At 45.3% G+C, this 20,695-nt stretch overlaps 1 protein-coding gene across 2 annotated transcripts in view; it reads right to left on the bottom strand.

Annotated features, from left to right (window-relative positions):
- The window catches only part of COLEC11 (collectin subfamily member 11), a 66,780-nt gene that overhangs the window by 36,365 nt on the left and 9,720 nt on the right, over window positions 1–20,695 (bottom strand). The window lies entirely within an intron of this gene.

Below are 20,695 nucleotides of genomic sequence, written 5' to 3' on the forward strand. Positions count from 1 at the left end.
CAGGTGCACTCTATTTAGTAATTAGCACTCATCGGGCAATGGCCTCAATTCACTAAGATCATGCTGGAGATAATAAGGCAAGAGAAAACTTACCTCCACATAAGAGAGAGTTATCTTATCTCTTCATTCTTTAAGTTACCTCCTCAGTAGTTAAGTTACCTCCTCTGTAGTTATTTTACCTCCTCTGTAGTTATTTTACCTCCTCTGTAGTTATTTTCACATGCAGTTAATAAACAGCCTGTCTTTAACTCTGGAGTTATTTTAAGGATTGAAGAGTTAACTTAAAGACAGAAGAGTTAACTTTAGGTTTGCCTGAGGTAAAATGTTTCCTGAATACTACATGCCTTATCACCATGGTAACAACTCTAGAAGAGTTATTAAAGACAGGAGATAAGCTTAGTGAATTGAGGCCATTGGCCTCAATTCACTAAGATCATGCTGGAGATAATAAGGCAAGAGAAAACTTACCTCCACACAGTAAGAGAGTTATTTTATCTCTTCATTCCTTACATTACCTCTTATGTAGTTAATTTACCTCCTCCGTAGTTAATTTACCTCCTCTGTAGTTAAGTAACCTCCTCTGTAGTTATTTTCACACGCAGTTAATGAACAGCCTGTCTTTAACTCTGGAGTTATTTTAAGGATTAAAGAGTTAACTTAAAGACAGAAGAGTTAACTTTAGGTTTGCCTGAGGTAAAATGTTTCCTGAATACTACATGCCTTATCACCATGGTAACAACTCTAGAAGAGTTATTAAAGACAAGAGATAAGCTTAGTGAATTGAGGCCAATGTCTATAGGCAACTGACTGCACTCAGATCAAAGGGGGCAGAATAATTACGCACACACCACTTTGCAGTTATTGATTTGTAAAAAATGTTTGGAATCATGTATGATTTTCGTTCCAATTCTCACGTGTACACCACTTTGTATTGGTCTTTCACGTGGAATTCCAATAAAATGGATTCATGTTTGTGGCAGTAATGTGACAAAATGTGGAAAACTTCAAGGGGGCCGAATACTTTTGCAAGCCACTGTATATCAGTGTCTGTCAGTTATAGCTAAAAGGCCAACTAATGTGCAAGGTAATGACCATGTTTCCCTATGGCTCAGGCGATATCAGGGGAGTAACTAGACTTAATAGGGCCCCCCTGCAAAAATGATAGCATGGGGCGCCCTTGGTCCCCGAACCCCATGCGGGTCATGTGATCGGTAGCCGGCAAATTGAAGCAGAGAGTTTTTTGCTGTGAAGCAGCGTCTGGAAGCAGGCAAACAATTACACACGTTCCTGCACATAGTTTTTATGAGTGAACAGGGAGGGTTTTTTGCTAATAGGCTGCACTTGCGGTTGGGGAGAGGGAGGAGGAGGGGCCCCCAAAGCCTCTGGCCCCCCCCTGCGATGGCAGGGGTCACAGGGGTGATTGCTATGCCCATGGGCGATATTACTGGTTAATGGAGTGCTGACCTGGAAGCTGTTACGGGGTCATCTCCATTTTTAAAATGGAGGACAGAGAATTCCATTGATCACATTGGACAAACAGGTCGTGGGAGAGCAGAAAGAGATTGAAAAACAAACTAAGTGAGAGGTAAGTATGACATGTATATGTTTATTATCACTCTTATTTTTCTCTTTGCTTTGAGCCAGTTACAAAGAAAACTTAGGCAACGCTGAAAGAGTTGCTCACTTAATCACTAAAAATGCCTGCAGCACACCAAATGATGTTAAAATCCAAGTTTTCTTTATTGATACATCCAAAAAGACAGGCTGGCAGCTGATGTGTTTTGGATATGCAGGTCCTCCTTAGTCATACAGTATGTCTAAGGATCTGCCTGTCCAAAATGTGTCAGCTGCACCACCGGTGTGAGAGAAGGTATGTAGCGGTCTCCCTGTATTGATTGCGCTTAGTTGCTCACTACAGCTGCTCCACTTTTGCTCCATTTTGATAAATCAGGCCACTGAGGCCAGTGATAAAATTTGATAAAATTCCATTTAGCAGCAGTTTATTATTGTGCCCACATTGCTCTCCCACTAACACTGAATGGCTCTTCCAGCCCGCTTGCTGACCTTCAGTTACTGATGTTATCCTGCTATCTCAGAAGCCCTTTTATTGTTACTGAGAGAACATTATTAGGAGATGTGAAATTATGAGACCCTTAGCCATTGCAGGAGTTCTCAAACATTTCCTGGTAAGTCCTCCCCTGCTAAGGCATGGTGAGCCCCAACACTGTGTAACCATCAACAGACAGCAATGCTGTAATGCTGGGAACACCTGATGCAACTTCCGGTTTTATCGATGGGAAGCGGACAATTATTTCCAACATGTCTGATTTGTTTCTAATCGATACAGGGATTGAGTTTGCGGTGTTATAATCGGAAAATCGATCCCTTAATTGATCAGTAGCAGTTTGGACATGTACACACGATACAACTTCCTGTCAGATTACTGGTCGATCTTACAGTAAGTTCCTTCCCAGCATAAACCCTTAAAGGGAACCTAAACAGAGAGATATGGATGTTTCCTTTTAACCACCCTGGCGTTACATTAAAATCGCCAGGGTGGCGTGCGGACAGTTTTTTTTTTTTTTTTTTTTTTTTCTGAATCACTGTAGCTAGCTTAAAGTTAGCTACATGATTCACCACTAGAGGGCGCATCCAGGCGCGGAGCTAGGGGGGGTCGGGGTAGGTCAAGTGCCCCCGGGCGCCAGGTCCCTAAGGGCGCCCAGCTGAGCTGATTTTTTTTTTTTTTTCTGCGGAGGGGAGCAGCGCAGAGAAGAGAAGAGGGAGAGCTATGCGGACGGTGGAGAAGGGGGCCATCTCCCCCCCTTCTCTCACCTTAGGGCTCTCCCTCCCTCCATCGCTGTCCCCTCCGTTATTGTCCAGGTGCTGGCGCAGCGGGCGGGACTCACCTCCGTCTCGCTCCAGCGCCGGCCGGAAGTTCGGATCCCGCAGCCACTGCTCTGGTCTGGACTAGACCAGAGTAGCGGCAGATCCATCCGCGCTGCGACGAGACGGAGGTAAGTTCCGCCCGCCGCTGCCAGCACCCGGACATTAATGGAGGGGACAGCGAGGGAGAGAGAGCAGCTCTCCCTCTTCTCTGCGCTGCTCCCCTCCTGCTGGGGAGGCAGGGAGGGGGACACCTGGCTACCTACTCTGGGCATATATACCCCTGGCTACATCTACTGGGCATATATACCCCCTGGCTACATCTACTGGGCATATATACCCCCTGGCTACATCTACTGGGCATATATACCCCTGGCTACATCTACTGGGCATATATACCCCTGGCTACATCTACTGGGCACATATACCCCTGGCTACATCTACTGGGCACATATACCCCTGGCTACATCTACTGGGCACATATACCCCTGGCTACATCTACTGGGCATATATACCCCTGGCTACATCTACTGGGCATATATACCCCTGGCTACATCTACTGGGCATATATACCCCCTGGCTACATCTACTGGGCATATATACCCCTGGCTACATCTACTGGGCATATATACCCCTGGCTACATCTACTGGGCATATATACCCCTGGCTACATCTACTGGGCATATATACCCCTGGCTACATCTACTGGGCATATATACCCCTGGCTACATCTACTGGGCATATATACCCCTGGCTACATCTACTGGGCATATATACCCCTGGCTACATCTACTGGGCATATATACCCCTGGCTACATCTACTGGGCATATATACCCCTGGCTACATCTACTGGGCATATATACCCCTGGCTACATCTACTGGGCATATATACCCCCTGGCTACATCTACTGGGCATATATACCCCTGGCTACATCTACTGGGCATATATACCCCTGGCTACATCTACTGGGCATATATACCCCTGGCTACATCTACTGGGCATATATACCCCCTGGCTACATATACTGGGCATATATACCCCCTGGCTACATATACTGGGCATATATACCCCTGGCTACATATACTGGGCATATATACCCCCTGGCTACATATACTGGGCATATATACCCCCTGGCTACATCTACTGGGCATATATACCCCTGGCTACATCTACTGGGCATATATACCCCTGGCTACATCTACTGGGCATATATACCCCCTGGCTACATGTACTGGGCATATATACCCCCTGGCTACATCTACTGGGCATATATACCCCCTGGCTACATCTACTGGGTACATATACTGGGCATATATACCCCCTGGCTACATATACTGGGCATATATACCCCCTGGCTACATGGACTGGGCATATATACCCCCTGGCTACATATACTGGGCATATATACCCCTGGCTACATATACTGGGCATATATACCCCTGGCTACATATACTGGGCATATATACCCCCTGGCTACATGGACTGGGCATATATACCCCCTGGCTACATGGACTGGGCATATATACCCCCTGGCTACATATACTGGGCATATATACCCCTGGCTACCTACTCTGGGCATATATACCCCTGGCTACATATACTGGGCATATATACCCCTGGCTACATATACTGGGCATATATACCCCCTGGCTACATGGACTGGGCATATATACCCCCTGGCTACATATACTGGGCATATATACCCCTTGCTACATATACTGGGCATATATACCCCCTGGCTACATGGACTGGGCATATATACCCCCTGGCTACATATACTGGGCATATATACCCCTGGCTACATATACTGGGCATATATACCCCCTGGCTACATATACTGGGCATATATACCCCCTGGCTACATATACTGGGCATATATACCCCTGGCTACATATACTGGGCATATATACCCCCTGGCTACATGGACTGGGCATATATACCCCCTGGCTACATATACTGGGCATATATACCCCTGGCTACCTACTCTGGGCATATATACCCCTGGCTACATATACTGGGCATATATACCCCCTGGCTACATATACTGGGCATATATACCCCCTGGCTACATATACTGGGCATATATACCCCCTGGCTACATGGACTGGGCATATATACCCCTGGCTACATATACTGGGCACATATACGCCTGACTATATATACTGGGCACATATTATTCTCCTGGCTACATATACTGGGCATATATACCCCTGGCTACATATACTGGGCACATATACCTCTGGCTACATATACTGGGCACACATATCCCTGCCTACATATACTGGGCACATATACCCCTGGCTACCTGTTCTGTGGACATCTCTACCCCTGGCTACCTGTTCTGGGGACATCTATACCGCTGGCCACCTATTCTGGGGACATCTATACCGCTGGCCACCTATTCTGGGGACATCTATACTGCTGGCCACCTATTCTGGGGACAACTATAGACCTGGGGCTACCTATTTTTGGGGAACCACGTCAGATTGAGTGTATTTTGGAGAACTGCTGCCAGGTGAGAGGTGTCTACCATATTAAGGGGGCATTCTACCTATTTATGTGAAATGCTGTCTATTTATGTGACTCATGACTGCTGAATTTGTCTTGTTGGGGGCCTCATGGTTACTGAATTTGTCTTGTTGGGGGCCTCATGATTTGTTGGGGGCCTCAAGATCGCTGAATTTGTCTTGTTGGGGGCCTCATGATTGCTGAATTTGTCTTGTTGGGGGCCTCATGATTGCTAAATTTGTCTTGTTGGGGGCCTCATGATTGCTGAGTTGGTTATGTTGGGGGTCTCATGATTGCTGAATTTGTCTTGATGGGGGGGCTCATGATTGCTGAATTTGTCTTGGAACATGCTGGAAGGTACATACTGAGGGAGGGTGGGTGAGCGTGAGCCTGCTAACCTCCATATACATTTGGCTCCACCCATAACCACGCCCACATTTATTATGTGACCACGCCCCTTTTTGGCGCGGCGCAACCTTGACTTTGGGGGGCGCATTAATAGTCTTTGTCCCCGGGCGCTGAAAACCCTAGCTACGCCTCTGGGCGCATCTGCCCATCTAGCCTGATTGCCACCGGCTTTTACAGCAAGCAGAAAATCCTGTTGTAAATGGGATTTTCTGCTTGGCTTCGATCGGGATGACGTCATCGACGTCATGGCGTCGGGGGTTGTCCGATCCATCCCCATAGCGCAGCCTGGCACTGATTGGCCAGGCTGTGCAAGGGGTCTGGCTGGGGGGTCTCCCTTACGCCGCCCCACACGCAGCTAGCAAAGTGCTAGCTGCGTGTATTAAAAAAATGTATCAAAATCGGCCCACAGGGGCCGGAGATATCCACTGTGGCGGTAATGGACGAGCTGAGCTCGTCATTACCGCTAAGGTGGTTAAAATACCAGTTGCCTGGCAGTCCTGCTGCTGCTGTTGTGGTTGAATCCCACACCTGAAACAAGCATGCAGCTAATCCAGTCTGACTTCAGTCAGAGCACCTGATCTGCATGCTTATTGAGGGGCTTTGGCTAAAAGTAAGTAGAGACACAGGATCAGCCGGAGAGTCAGGCAACTGGTATTATTTTAAAAGGAAAAATACATATCCTTCTCAGTTTAGGTTCCCATTAAAAGAAGCTAAGAATATAAACTGACAGATATTATACAAAATCATTTGGTTTTACATATTAGAGCCTCTCCAGACCAGAGATAAAAAATAAAAAAAAATATACTGCAAATCTGTCCTGGATTTCATAAAATTGATTAGCTATCATGTTAACTTGCTTCCAAATCTCAGCTAGGTCATACATTAGGAGGAAGGTAGAGCAGGTTGAGGTTAGGTGTCAGGAAGGGGGAAAAGGAAGGATGTTACCATGACCAAGAACTCAACTTCATCCCAATCAGTAGCTGATACCCCCTTTCCCATGAGAAATATTTTCCTTTTCCCAAACGGATCGCCAGGGATCTCTGTATGGCTGATATTGTGGTGAAACCCCTCCCACAGTGTGATGCCAGGACCATGGTCTTGATAGTTTCCTGTCTGTAAACCTTGTTGCATTGTGGGAAAAAAACAGCTGTTTACAGCTGGTTCCAACTGCCAAAAAAGCAAGCAGCATCTCCGTCCACTGACCACCTACCAGCAGTAAAAATGTCACCATGTGGTAAATGTCAGAATGTAAATCAGGGAGAAGAAAGATTTTACAAGGGGAAAACACTGACTAAATCATTAATACATAATTATTGTAAAAATGTGCACCTTTTTTATTACATTATTTTCACTGGAGTTCCTCTTTAAGGTTGGGCATCTGGGGGGAGGGATTTGTTTTTAGGACAGGACTCAGTGAGACTGAGTATTAGAGCAGTGGTGAAGAAACATTGAAAGCATTGCCAAAAAAGCCAGCGGCATAGCTGGACCATCGCACTGACATACTGATAAGTGAATGGGATCAAATGTACCACTCAAAATAATTCATTATGACCTAAAATTGACAGCCAACGACTGATGTGCACAAATTTCACATAATAGTAGTTTTGCATTGTAATTTGCAATTACGATGTGAAATTGTAATGCAAAATTTTAGGTAAAATCATAATTAACCATTTCAGCCCACAAATTGTTTTCACCTTATAAACGGAGGAATTTTCACATTTCAGTGCTCCTCCCTTTCATTCCCCAATAACTTTATCACTACTTATCCCAACAAAATGATCTATACCTTGTTTTTTCCGCTACCAATTAACCTCTTGATGACCAGCTAACACCGGTTGGCGTAAACTGGTTGTCTGTGGGTTTCCATGGAAACGGCCGCTCAATCGAGCGGCTGTTCCATGTCAGTTCACGGAGGGTGTCTCCGTGAACTGCCTGCGAGCCTCCGATCGTGGCTCGCAGGCGAAATGTAAACACGCGGGGAAGGAATCCTAAAGGAGATCGGGGATCGCCGCCGTCTGATAGGCTGAAGCCTATCAGAGGCAGTACAGGACGTATCGCCGTCCTGTACCGCCTACAGGGCCAGGGAGAGGGAGGGAAGGAGAGGGAGGGGGGAATAGCACTGCGGAGGGGGGCTTTGAGGAGCCTCCTCCCCCCCCCCCCGCAAGGCGCAGCAGAGCGGCGGCGATCAGACCCCCCCAGCAGGACATCCCCCTAGTGGGGAAAAAAGGGGGGAAGTCTAATCGCCCTGCCTGCCACCTGATCTGTGCTGCGGGCTAAAGAGCCCACCCAGCACAGATCAATAGGAAACCACTTGGTCGGCAAGTGGTTAAGCTTACTTTGGGTGGTACATTATGCTACTGTAAGTATTATTTTATTCTAAATGCATTTTCATGGGAATAATAAGAAAAAAATGGAAAAATGAATTATTTCTCAGTTTAGAGCGGCGGTGTGAACGCGGCCATTGGAGGGAGAGGGGCAGTGCGTGGGGTCGCGCCCAAAGCCTAGAGCCTGTTTTTTATAATCAGGAATCGTAATTTTGCATAATGTTTACGTAATTTTGTACCAACTTTAGCAGTTAATCGCAAACCCCCATACATGTTATCATCACCAAAATTGCTATGTATGTTAAAGCGGAATATAACCCTGCATTTCAATTTTGCTCTAAAACATTATTTACAGTATATTATATGCAACCAGCATTTTTTTTTTTTTACTAGACCAGCATTAGAAGGGTTACGCAGGGCTTTAAAGTTCCTGGAGATTTCTGCAGACGCATCCGAAGCTGAAATAGATACATTTTGTTTACATAAATGTATCTAAGTGTTGAATGTGACTCATCTCTCTGACTGAGAAGGAGCTTGGAGGGCAGCCAAAGAGTGTGTAACATTTTTTAATAGATACATATAACTAGATAGAATGTGACAATCTGAACTTCTGCATATCTCTCCACTGAACTTTAAACCTCTGTGTTTAACCCTTTCAATGCTGGTCTAGTAAAAAAAAAATGCTTTTTGCATATAATATGCTGTAAATAATATTTTAGAGCAAAGTTGAAATGCAGGGTTATATTCCGCTTTAAGGAGATAGTCAGAACAAGACAAAAAATTTCAAAAAGGCCTTTTAGTTTTTGAGAAAATCGAATTTTAAAGTATGCAAAGAAAAAATAGTTTTCAAACTATCATTTTTCTGAGTTTAAAAAACATTTTTCCTTTGCATTTTCAAAATTGATTTTCTCAAAAAACGACAAGGTCTTTTTTTTATCTTGTTTCCACCCTGCTCCTTAACATATGTAGCTATTTTTGTGATGATAGCTTGTATGGGGGCTTTTCTATTAACCACTAAAGGTGGTAGACAATTATGCTAAAATTATGCAAAATTATGAATGGATTACACAAAATCAATTGAATGTCTAAATCGTAATTATGTATGGCCGTAATTGCAAAAAATGTATGCAAAATTTCCAGAAATCCTAATTAGCAGATTACGGTCATCACTACAGCCAACTAATAGCAGACAGTTCCTAATTAATTCAGACCAATTTTGCAAAATTCCTTAAACCTTGTACCCACCCGGGGATAACGGATGTTACCTGACATCGTTTAACATAAGCATGTTAAACAATGTTGCCCCCTGTGGCAATTGCACATCGTTAAGCGATGTTCTTTGTATGAAGTCGCACTCACTGGTCTTCCATCAACATTGAATGGTAAGGTGTGCAGATCAAAAGTCCCAGACACCACAGGACAAGTAGACTGCAAGAGAAATGTAATGATCCGCACCACCTTCAAGGATAAAGTTTCATCTGTTCATTAGGTTAAGACATACAAAATTTAAAAAGAACTGTTAGGCAAGACAGTCCACTGTTTCGGGCTCCTGCCCATCTTCACATTGCCCAGTTCTGAAGTAACATACATGCAAAGATATATATATATATATATATATATATATATATATATATATATATATATATATATACATACATATATACACAGTGGGTTGCAAAAGTATTTGGCCCCCTTGAAGTTTTGCACATTTTGTCATATTACTGCCACACTAAACAAAACACCACAAAAGGTTTGCTGATTACAAAATTTGTATTGAATATGTACACACCTTGCTTCATATATTCTACAAACCTCCCGTGAAATTGCACATGCCCCAATAAGACCTCTCCCCCCCAAAAACACAGTTCTTCCCGGCCTGCAGGACTTTTGAGAAGTTGACTATACCAGCGCTGGTTTTTGACTTTTTGATGACCAACATACAACGGTATTGCAGTTCCATGCACTGGTTCTTTAAACGTGATCTGTCCTAATATGAAAAGCAAGCCTGTGTTCAAAGTCTGAGGAGATGAGTCAATCCCATTTAAAACAGCCACAGCGGCCCAGCTGCATGACCTGCAAGAAAATAACGTTCATTTGCCCGTGGACCTGCCCGCAGATTTACCTCAATGATTTTTGTTTCTTACCACCCTCGGGTTTTCTGGGAGCGAGGACCGAGCGCGCGGGCGTCCCCGCCTGCTCCTTTCTGCCCTACTAGCTCCCTCATGAACAACGTCTTTCTCCCGGTGGGCTGGCGTGTTTGTATTTGCCGCGGACTTCCGTCTCTCACACGGGCCTGTGATACGTCACTTGCTGCAGCTACGGCGGCCGGCTGTGCCCAAACTTCTTGCCGACGCGTTTCACTCGCTCCTTGCGAGTTTTCTCAAGGCATAAGGCGTAAATCTGATGAGAGCGCCCTCTCGTGGCTGTTAAATAGGCCTTCTTCTCATGCATATTCATATTTCTCTGTACTTTCTCTCTGGCGCCATCTTGTGGCTGATTTGATAACTTTTTCCATTTGTATTACTCATTCAACATAGTTAAATGCGCTACTATAGCACAATTATTTAAATTTTCTATATATCACATTATTAGAAGTACTAAAATCATGCATTCCATTATATGACCGTTTATACTCTCTCATTACATTTATTTGGGATATAAAATTGCCTCTAACAAGAGGGGACCCAGGAGACACCCAAACCAATGCGCCACCCCCCCCCCCAGAAAAAACACGGGCATAAATAGTAGTTTTATTTTCCACTACTCAAATGTTGTTAACTCACTATGGGAAGAGATCTGGGCTACACCCACCTTTGTTTTTTATAAGAACACTCCCAAATTTAGGTCCACATTTATCCCGTGGGGTGCTACTGTATTACATTTATAGATCCACATACATTCCTTTTGCAGTAGAATTCTATCAAAGTCACCTCTTCTAGGGCTAATTTTCAAATTATATATGCCTCGAAATTTAAAGCCCTTACAATTTCCCCCTCGGCATTCATTAAAATGAACTGCTACTGCACTTTCCACTTTTTTATTCTTAATATTATTCAAGTGTTCCCCTATGCGTGTACCCAAATCTCTTCCCGTTTTTCCCACATATATCTTCCCACATGGGCATAATATCTGGTAAACAACCTTTGTAGTGGCACACGTTATATAGTCCCGGATTTTAAATTCCTTATTTCCCGAGCTATCAAAAAAAGTTTCACCTTCCTTTACATATCTGCAATGTGAGCAGTTCAAACATTTATACATGCCTTTTCTTCTAATCGATGTCATATTATGCTTTTGGTGACTAGATATGGCAGTCACTGGCCGGAACTACAAAGAGTTTTGGAAAAAAACTGGGGAGTTTTGACATTGGATAGGGAAATTCTGTCCGTAGTAGGGGAAAGACCCCAGGTAACAGCTAAAAGAAGTAGTAATCTAAAGGACATGTTGGTCTCAAGTGAATATAAAAAGCATAATATGACATCGATTCTATGACGTGTGATTCTAAACATGTTTTACAAATAAATAACTGCAAAGTGGTGTGTGCATAATTATTCGTCCCCCTTTGATCTGAGTGCAGTCAGTTGCCTATAGACATTGCCTGATGAGTGCTAATGATTAAATAGAGTGCACCTGTGTGTAGTCTAATGTCAGTACAAATACAGCTGCTCTGTGAGGGCCTCAGAGGTTGTCTAAGAGAATATTGGGAGCAACAACACCATGAAGTCCAAAGAACACACAAGACAGGTCAGGGATCAAGTTATTGAGAAATTTAAAGCAGGCTTAGGCTACAAAAAGATTTCCAAAGCCTTGAACATCCCACGGAGCACTGTTCAAGCGATCATTCCGAAATGGAAGGAATATGGCACAACTGTAAACCTACCAAGACAAGGCCATCCACCTAAACTCACAGGCCGAACAAGGAGAGCGCCGATCAGAAATGCAGACAAGAGGCCCATGGTGACTCTGGATGAGCTGCAGAGATCTACAGCTCAGGTGGGAGACTCTGTCCATAGGACAACTATTAGTCATGCACTGTACAAAGTTGGCCTTTATGGAAGAGTGGCAAGAAGAAAGGCATTGTTAACAGAAAGCATAAGAAGTTCAGTTTGCAGTTTGCCACAAGCCATGTGGGGTAGAGGCCTGCAGCGGGTCGGGTACCCGCAGGTACCCGCGGGTTACCCGAAATGTGGGTCGGGTTAGGGCACCCGAATTGATGTTGGGGGCAGGTGCGGGTAGCAAGGTGCGGGTCGGGTTGCGGGTAGCGGTGTGCGGGTAGCGAGGAGGGGAAGAGTCACTGGAAGGAGAGTCAGTTGGGGCAGCGGCGGGGAGGGGGGCCAGAACCCCCCCTCACCTGGGTCCCCTCCTTCAGCTCTCTTCCCCTCCAGAATAGCGGCGGCGCTGCGGGCGGGCGGCAGATTACTCACCTTCTAACATCCGTTCCAAACGCTGGCAGCGTCCCCTCGTCACAGGTCTCCGCCTTCAATGCCGCCCACTGTGCTTCCTGATTGGCGAAGCACAGTGGGCGGCATTGAAGGCGGAGACCTGTGACGAGGGGGCGCTGCCGGCGCTTGGAACGCAGAAGTTAGAAGGTGAGTAATCCTCCGCCCACCCGCAGCGCCGCTGCTATTTTGAAGGTGGGGACCCAGGTGAGAGAGGAGGGGGGCTCTGGCAGCGACTGGGGGACAACTATGTTGGCTACACTGGGGGACAACTATGCTGGCTACACTGGGGGACAACTATGCTGGCTGCACTGGGAGACAACTATGCTGGCTGCACTGGGGGAAAACTATGCTGGCTGCACTGGGGGAAAACTATGCTGGCTGCACTGGGGGAGAACTATGCTGGTTGCACTGGGGGACAACTGTGCACTTTATAGTGCAAATGTGCACTTTAGAAGACATTTTTTTAAAAAGCGGGTTGCGGGTCGGGTAGCGGGCCTGCGGGTCGCGGGTCGGGTAGCAGTTCTGTGGGTGCGGGTCGGGTTGCGGGTATCAAACTCACCAAAAAGCGGGTCGCGGGTCGGGTGCGGGTAGCGGGTCGCGGGTGCGGGTCGGGTATGAAAAAGTGGACCCGCGCAGGCCTCTAATGTGGGGACACAGCAACCATGTGGAAGAAGGTGCTTTGGTCAGATGAGACCAAAATGGAAATTTTTGGCCAAAATGCAAAACGCTATGTGTGGCAGAAAACTAACACTGCACATCACTCTGAACACACCATCTCCACTGTCAAATATGGTGGTGTCAGCATCATGCTCGGGGGGTGCATCTCTTCAGCAGGGACAGGGAAGCTGGTCAGAGTTGATGGGAAGATGGATGGAGCCAAATACAGGGCAAACTTGGAAGAAAACCCATTGGAGACTGCGAAAGACTTGAGACTGGGGCGGAGGTTCACCTTCCAGCAGGACAATGACCCTAAACATAAAAGCCAGGGCAACAATGGAATGGTTTAAAACAAAACATATCTATGTGTTAGAATGGCCCAGTCAAAGTCCAGATCTAAATCCAATCGAGAATCTGTGGCAAGATCTGAAAATTGTTGTTCACAAACGCTGTCCATTTAATCTGATTGAGCTGGAGCTGTTTTGCAAAGAAGAATGGGCAAGTATTTCAGTCTCTAGATGTGAAAAGCTGGTAGAGACATACCCTAAAAGACTGGCAGCTGTAATTGCAGCAAAAGGTGGTTCTACAAAGTATTGACTCAGGGGGCTGAATAATTACGCACACCCACTTTGCAGTTTTTTATTTGTAAAAAATGTTTGGAATCATGTATGATTTTCGATCCACTTCTCACATGTACACCACTTTGTATTGGTCTTTCACGTGGAATTCCAATAAAATTGATGCATGTTTGTGGCAGTAATGTGACAAAATGTGGAAAACTTCAAGGGGGCCGAATACTTTTGCAACCCACTGTGTATGTATGTATATATATATATATATATATATATATATATATATATATATATATATATATATATATATATATATCACCGATGGACATGGCGGATGGCGGATCGTTAAGATCCCTGACGACTGCCGCACATTACAGTGAACCAGGGCCGGGCCTAAGCAGAGGCAAGAGAGGCTCCAGCCTCAGTGTGCAATGTAGGAGGGGGCTCACATCTCACTCAGCTATCATTCCCCTATTGTGTTTGAAGCAGAGAGAAATAAGAAAAGGAGATACACGGCAGTGACTGCAAGCCAGATAACTAGAGATTAAGGTGTTTGGTGGTTTGGGGCACTGGGGCGCATCTTAGTCTAATAGCAATCAGTGATGGCTGGGTTGGAAGGGATGAAGGAGGGGTTACACTTTGGTGTCTCAGCCTTGATTGCTGGAGGACCTTGTCCCAGCTCTGCAGCGAACGCTTACTTATTTACCCATCCGTGCCCGTAGTGTAGTTGCGTGACGCCGCGAGCAGGAAGAGCCGTCGCTTAATGAACGTTGTCAAGGGGACATCACTGAACCCGCCGGGTGGTGGGTACATAGCTTAAAGGATACCACAACTGACATGTGGCATAATGAGATAGACATGGGTATGTACAGTGCCTAGCACACAAATAACTATGCTGTGTTCCTTTTTTTCTTTCTCTGCCTGAAAGAGGTAAATATCAGGTATGTAAGTGGCTGACTCAGTCCTGACTCAGACAGGAAGTGACTACAGTGTGACCTTCACTGATAAGAAATTCCAACTATAAAACACTTTCCTAGAAGAAAATGGCTTCTGAGAGCAAGAAAGAGATAAAAAAGGGGGAAATTCTTATCAGTGAGGGTCACACTGTAGTCACTTCCTGTCTGAGTAAGGACTGAGTCAGCCACTTACATACCTGATATTTACCTCTTTCAGGCAGAGAAAGAAAAAAAGGAACACAGCATAGTTATTTGTGTGCTAGGCACTGTACATACCCATGTCTATCTCATTATGCCACATGTCAGTTGTGGTATCCTTTAAAATAGTCTCTTATATCCAACACTGAAATTGCTAACAAAATAAGTATCTACTGTCTCCCTACAGCAACCTCATCTCCCCCCCCCCCCCCCCCAAAAAAAATAAAAACACCATTGCTCCATTAACATACAGGTGAATGTTCCCAGTAGGAGAAACACTTGTGATACAACTCTTTTCTACCTTAAAGGGATACTTAAGTCAAAAATAAAAAAAAGATTTTTTACTCACCTGGGGCATCCCTCAGCCCCCTGAAGCTGTATGGTGCCCTCGCAGCCTCGCTCCGGTCCCCGCCGGCGGCTACTTCCGGGTTCGGCGACAGCCGCTGACAGGCTGGGAACGCGAGTGATTCTCCGTGTTTCCAGCCGCTATATCACCCTCTATGCAGCAAAAGCGTATATGTTATACGATATAGCAACATAGAGGGTGATATAGCGGCTGGGAACGCGGAGAATCACTTGCGTTCCCAGCCCGTCACCGAACCCGGAAGTAGCCGCCGGCGGGGACAGGTGGATCGGAGCGAGGCTGCGAGGGCACCATACAGTTTCAGGGGACTGAGGGATGCCCCAGGTAAGTAAAAATCATTTTTTATTTTTGACTTAAGTATCCCTTTAAGGCGTGTACACATGCCATACTACCGCAAATGACGGGTCCGTCAGACCCTCCCGCTGGACGGACGTTCTACCGACAGCCTTATCAGTCTGCTGACAGCGCGTACACACGTGCTACTGTCGGCAGAACGTCCGCCCAGCAAGAGGGTCTGGCGGACCCGTCGTTTGCGGTAGTATGGTGTGTGTACGCGCCTAGACTTCTCCACTAGCTGGAGCTGAATAAACAGATAAATACAGGCACTGTGCCAAATCCCTCAATAATTGATCAATGGAAACAAGCCAAGCTGCCAGAGGTTTCATCGCCACAAGTTGTAGCCAGAAACATCCAACAACTTCAGCGCACCAAGGTCTTCATTCAAAGTTAGAAGGTTCACCATATCCTCTTACTGGAAAAGATATGATGTCCTTTGAGCCCAACTATGAATGCCTGCAGCCAACAACTGTAGCGACAGAGGCCACCGCCACAATCAGAATACAAAGGGCATAAGTCCCTGTAATTGACAGTATATTGCCTTATGTGAAGTAGTAGTAGTAGTTGGGGCCCCCTTCCATCTCTGGGCCCACTGCAGTTGCTGCACCCCTGTAGTTATGCCCCCTGCAGGCAGCCCTGCTGGTCTTTTAAAGAACAAGTGACCCCGATGCTAACCTAGAAATAAAAAACACATATGAGTAGATAAATACTAGTTCTTCTTACATAACAGATGTATTGCCCTGTCCAGGTTATGATTCCTGTGAATGTTATAAAGGAAAAGCAGATAATCCTATTCGAGACAGTTTCCATCTTTGTTACCTTTTACCTCCTGACATTATCTCCTCCCTCACTCTTTTTTTCTCCTCCCAGAGTCCTTCTTCAGACACCCCCACTGAGGTCCATACTAGGAAGTGCACTGTCTTATGTCATTAGAAGGAGGGGAAAATACAGGGAAGAGGAAGAATATATTATAAATAAAAAAAATGTTTGACAATGGCAATTAAAGGGGCAGTGCTCCTAAGGTATGTGATAACTCCAAACCATAAAAGCAGAAAAAGTTTTGAATGCAGGATTAGCATCTTTATCACTTGCTAGCTGATTGCCCGGCATTGCCCGGGAATATATTTGGCTGGTGTCGGCTCCACCCACTTTTTCTAACCCTAACAATTAATCAATGACCAAGTTTGTAAGCTTTGTGGTCTTTGGCATCAATAATTTGTATTGAAATGAAAAAATCTGATGGGTTGTTTGTGGCTTCACCCCCTTTTCTGAATTTGAACCCCAGTCACCCAATGACCAACTGTACCAGGTTTGAGGCCTGTGCCATTAACAGTGCAAGAATGGTAGCAATTAAATATTCCACTTGAAAAGCAATAGGTGAAGCTTTATACACTATTGTAGGCTCCACCCACTTTTCTGAATATTAATCCCATTCACTGAGTGAGCAACTGTGCAAAGTTTAAGAACCCTCCAATTAACAGTGTAAGAATGGCTGCAGTTTACATTTTCCCAGTGAAATTTGTATTTGTCTCCACCCACTGATGACCTGGCGTTGCCTGTGTATGTATTTGACAGGTGTTGGTTCCGCCCACTTCTTCTAACCCTAACGCACAAACACTCAATGACCAAGTTTGTGAGCTTTGGGGTCTTTAGCATCAATAATTTGTATATTCCCATAGAAATTAAACAAATCAGATTGGCTGCTTGTGGCTCTGCTCCTCTCCAGCATTTAAACCCCAGTCACCCAATGACCAACTGTAGCAGTTTTGAGGCATCTGCTATTACCAGTGTAAAAATGGCAGCAATTTAAATATTCCCCTTGAAAATCGACAGGTGAATTTTGATTGGCTATTATACGCTCCACCCACTTCCCTGAATATTAATCTCAGTCACCCAGTGACCATCTGGGCAAAGCTTGGGAACCCTGCCATTAACAGTGTAAGAAGGCCTGCAGTCTACATTTTCCCAGTGAAATTTGGTTTTGGCTCTGCCTTCTTTTTGTCACCTGGACATACAGTCACTCAATGACCAAGTTTATGAGCTTTGGGGTCCTTGGCATCAATAATTTGTATTTTCCAAGAAATGAAACTGTTTGTGGCTCTGTCCCCTTTTCTGAATTTGAACCCCAATGACTAACTGTACCAGGTTTGAGGCTTGTGCCATTAACAGTGCAAGAATGGCAGAAATTTTAATATTCCCCTTGAAAATCAACAGGTGATTTTGATTGGCTTTTTTAGGCTCCACCCACTTTTATGACTCTTAATCCCAGTCACCCAGTAACCAATTGTGCAAAGTTTGAGAACCCTGCCATTAACAGTGAAGAAGGGCTGCAGTTTACAATTTCCCAGAAAATCTGTTTTTGACTCCACCTACTTTTTGTAAGCTTGACACACAGTCGACCAAGTTTGTGAGCTTTTGGGTTCCAGGCATCAAAATTGTGTGAATGGAAGCAGTTTATCCAAAAAAGCAAATCTGATTGGATTTTTGTGGCTCCACCCCTTTAGTGAATTTGAACCACAGTCACTTGATGATCGACTGTAGCAGGTTTGAGGCCTCTGCCATTAACAGTGTAAGAATGACAGCAGTTTCAATATTCCCCTTGAAAATCAATAGGTGAATTTTGATTGGCTTTTTTAGACTTCACCCACTTTTTTGAATCTTAATCGCATTCACCCAGTGACCAACTGTGGCAAGTTTGAGAACCCTGCGATTAACAGTGTAAGAATGGTTGCAGTTTACATTTTCCCATTGAAAATGAACGGCTGAAATTTGATTGGCTGTTTTATGCTCCGCCCACTTTTCCTAGATTTGTAACCTCGGTCACCAAGTGACCAACTGTGCCAAGTGTGGGGACTCTGGCTTGATTACTGGCAGAATGGCACCCTTTTACATTTTTTCCATTGACTTGAATGGGTGAAATCTGATTCACTGTTTGTAGCTCCGCCCACGTCTGCAGGGGGGCCGCGAGACCCCCAGAACATGTCATCCCAGATAGTAAGGGATCTGTATACCAAGTTTCGTTCAAATCGGTCAAGCCGTTTTCGCGTGATCGTGGCACACACACACATACATACATACATACGATTTTATATATATAGAATACACTCAAATCAATTGCTGTTGAAATTTGATTTTTATAGTGACAATCCTGCTTTAACCTGCTGGGCGGTCTGGACGAGCTCAGCTCGTCCAGTACCGCTGGAGCCTGCCGCTCAGGCCCTGCTGGGCCGATTTGGCTCAAATAAAAAGCAGCACACGCAGCCGGCACTTTGCCAGCCGCGTGTGCTGCCTGATCGCCGCCGCTCTGCGGCGATCCGCCGCGAGCTGCGGCGAAAGAGGGTCCCCCCAGCCGCCTGAGCCCAGCGTAGCCGGAACAAAAAGTTCCGGCCAGCGCTAAGGGCTGGATCGGAGGCGGCTGACGTCAGGACGTCGGCTGACGTCCATGACGTCACTCCGCTCGTCGCTATGGCGACGATGTAAGCAAAACAAGGAAGGCTGCTCATTGCGGCCTTCCTTGTTTATTCTGGGCGCCGGAGGCGATCGGAAGAACGCCTCCGGAGCGCCCTCTAGTGGGCTTTCATGCAGCCAACTTTCAGTTGGCTGCATGAAATAGTTTTTTTTTTATTAAAAAAAAACCCTCCCGCAGCCTCCCTGGCGATCTTAATAGAACGCCAGGCAGGTTAAGCATCAGAAGTGCCTGAATCACTCACTTGAAGCAAGCATGCAGCAAATGCAGTCAAAGTTAAAGGACAACTGAAGTGAGAAGAATATGGAGGTTGCCATATATATTTCCTTTTACACAGTACCAGTTGCCTGGCAGCCCTGCTGATCTATTTGGCTGCAGACGTCTTTGAAAAACACCAGAAACAAGCATGCAGCTAATCTTATGCGATCTGACAATAATGTCAGAAACACCTGCTGCATGCTTGTTCAGTGTCTATGGCTATAGCTAGCATTAGAGGCAGAGAATTAGTGGGAGAGTAAGTTAACTGGTATTGTTTAAAAGGAAATACATATGGCAGCCTCTATCTCCCTCTAGTTCCAGTTGCCCTTTAAGTCAAACATCTGATCTGCATGGTTGTTCAGGGTCTATGGCTAAAAGTATTAGAGGCAGAGGCTCGGCAGGTCAGCTCGGCTCTCTGCATTGTTTAAACGGAAATAAATATGGCAGCCTCCATATCTTTCTCAGTTTAGTTGTCAAGCTACAACCGCAGGCTTACTTTACAAAGTATTCAACCAACCATAGGATGCAAAAAAACAAAAAAAAGATCTTACCTTTATAAATAGAACTGTGCATCTAAGATGTCCAACCACAGCATCTATCAGCTGAATCTGCTCCACATCTGCATTTACCAAGCCAAGTAAGAGGCAACGCACATCCCCGCTGCCGTCCTCTTATAAAATACACATGTGCAGGTGCTCCGCTGTGTACAGCCAGCACTCCCCACTGTCAGCTGGACAAACAGCGCAGTGTGCTCTGACTGTTAATGTCGGTTTTGTTACTGCTCTGTTACGTTTGCATTCTTATCCTCCACTCCTAGAGTGATATTTGCATAGAGGTACAGGAAAGAAATGGCTGTTTTTTTTTTAGAGAAACTCCTTTCGCTGTGACATCCAAGCACAACACAGGGATGGAACTAAGCAAACTCCTCTCCAAATGCTGACTGCAGGAACTGGAGCCACATCAGAAAAACAGGAGATTTAAGACGAGATTCCCAAATATGTTTTCCAAAGAATGGAAAGATTAAGTCACGGGGGCCAGACAGGAAGCTACACAAGGGCACAAGGTGCCCAGAACTGGGGGGGGGGGGCAAAATGAACGGTATACACTAACAGTGTTGCATTTATTCTATTCACGTGGTAATTAATGAAACTATGTAGTGGATCCAAGTATATGAATTTATTACTATGTCCTGAAATAGAGATATTTACTGAAAGTATTATTGCTGTTTCTCACCCTATAAAAGATTTCCTCTTCCTAACCCAGCCAGCTGGGAACTGTGTTGAAGTTAGACTGTAGCATGCCATGGTGAGATTTGCAG

This window comes from Hyperolius riggenbachi, chromosome 4 (assembly GCF_040937935.1).
Source record: "Hyperolius riggenbachi isolate aHypRig1 chromosome 4, aHypRig1.pri, whole genome shotgun sequence".
Taxonomy (NCBI): Eukaryota; Metazoa; Chordata; class Amphibia; order Anura; family Hyperoliidae; genus Hyperolius; species Hyperolius riggenbachi.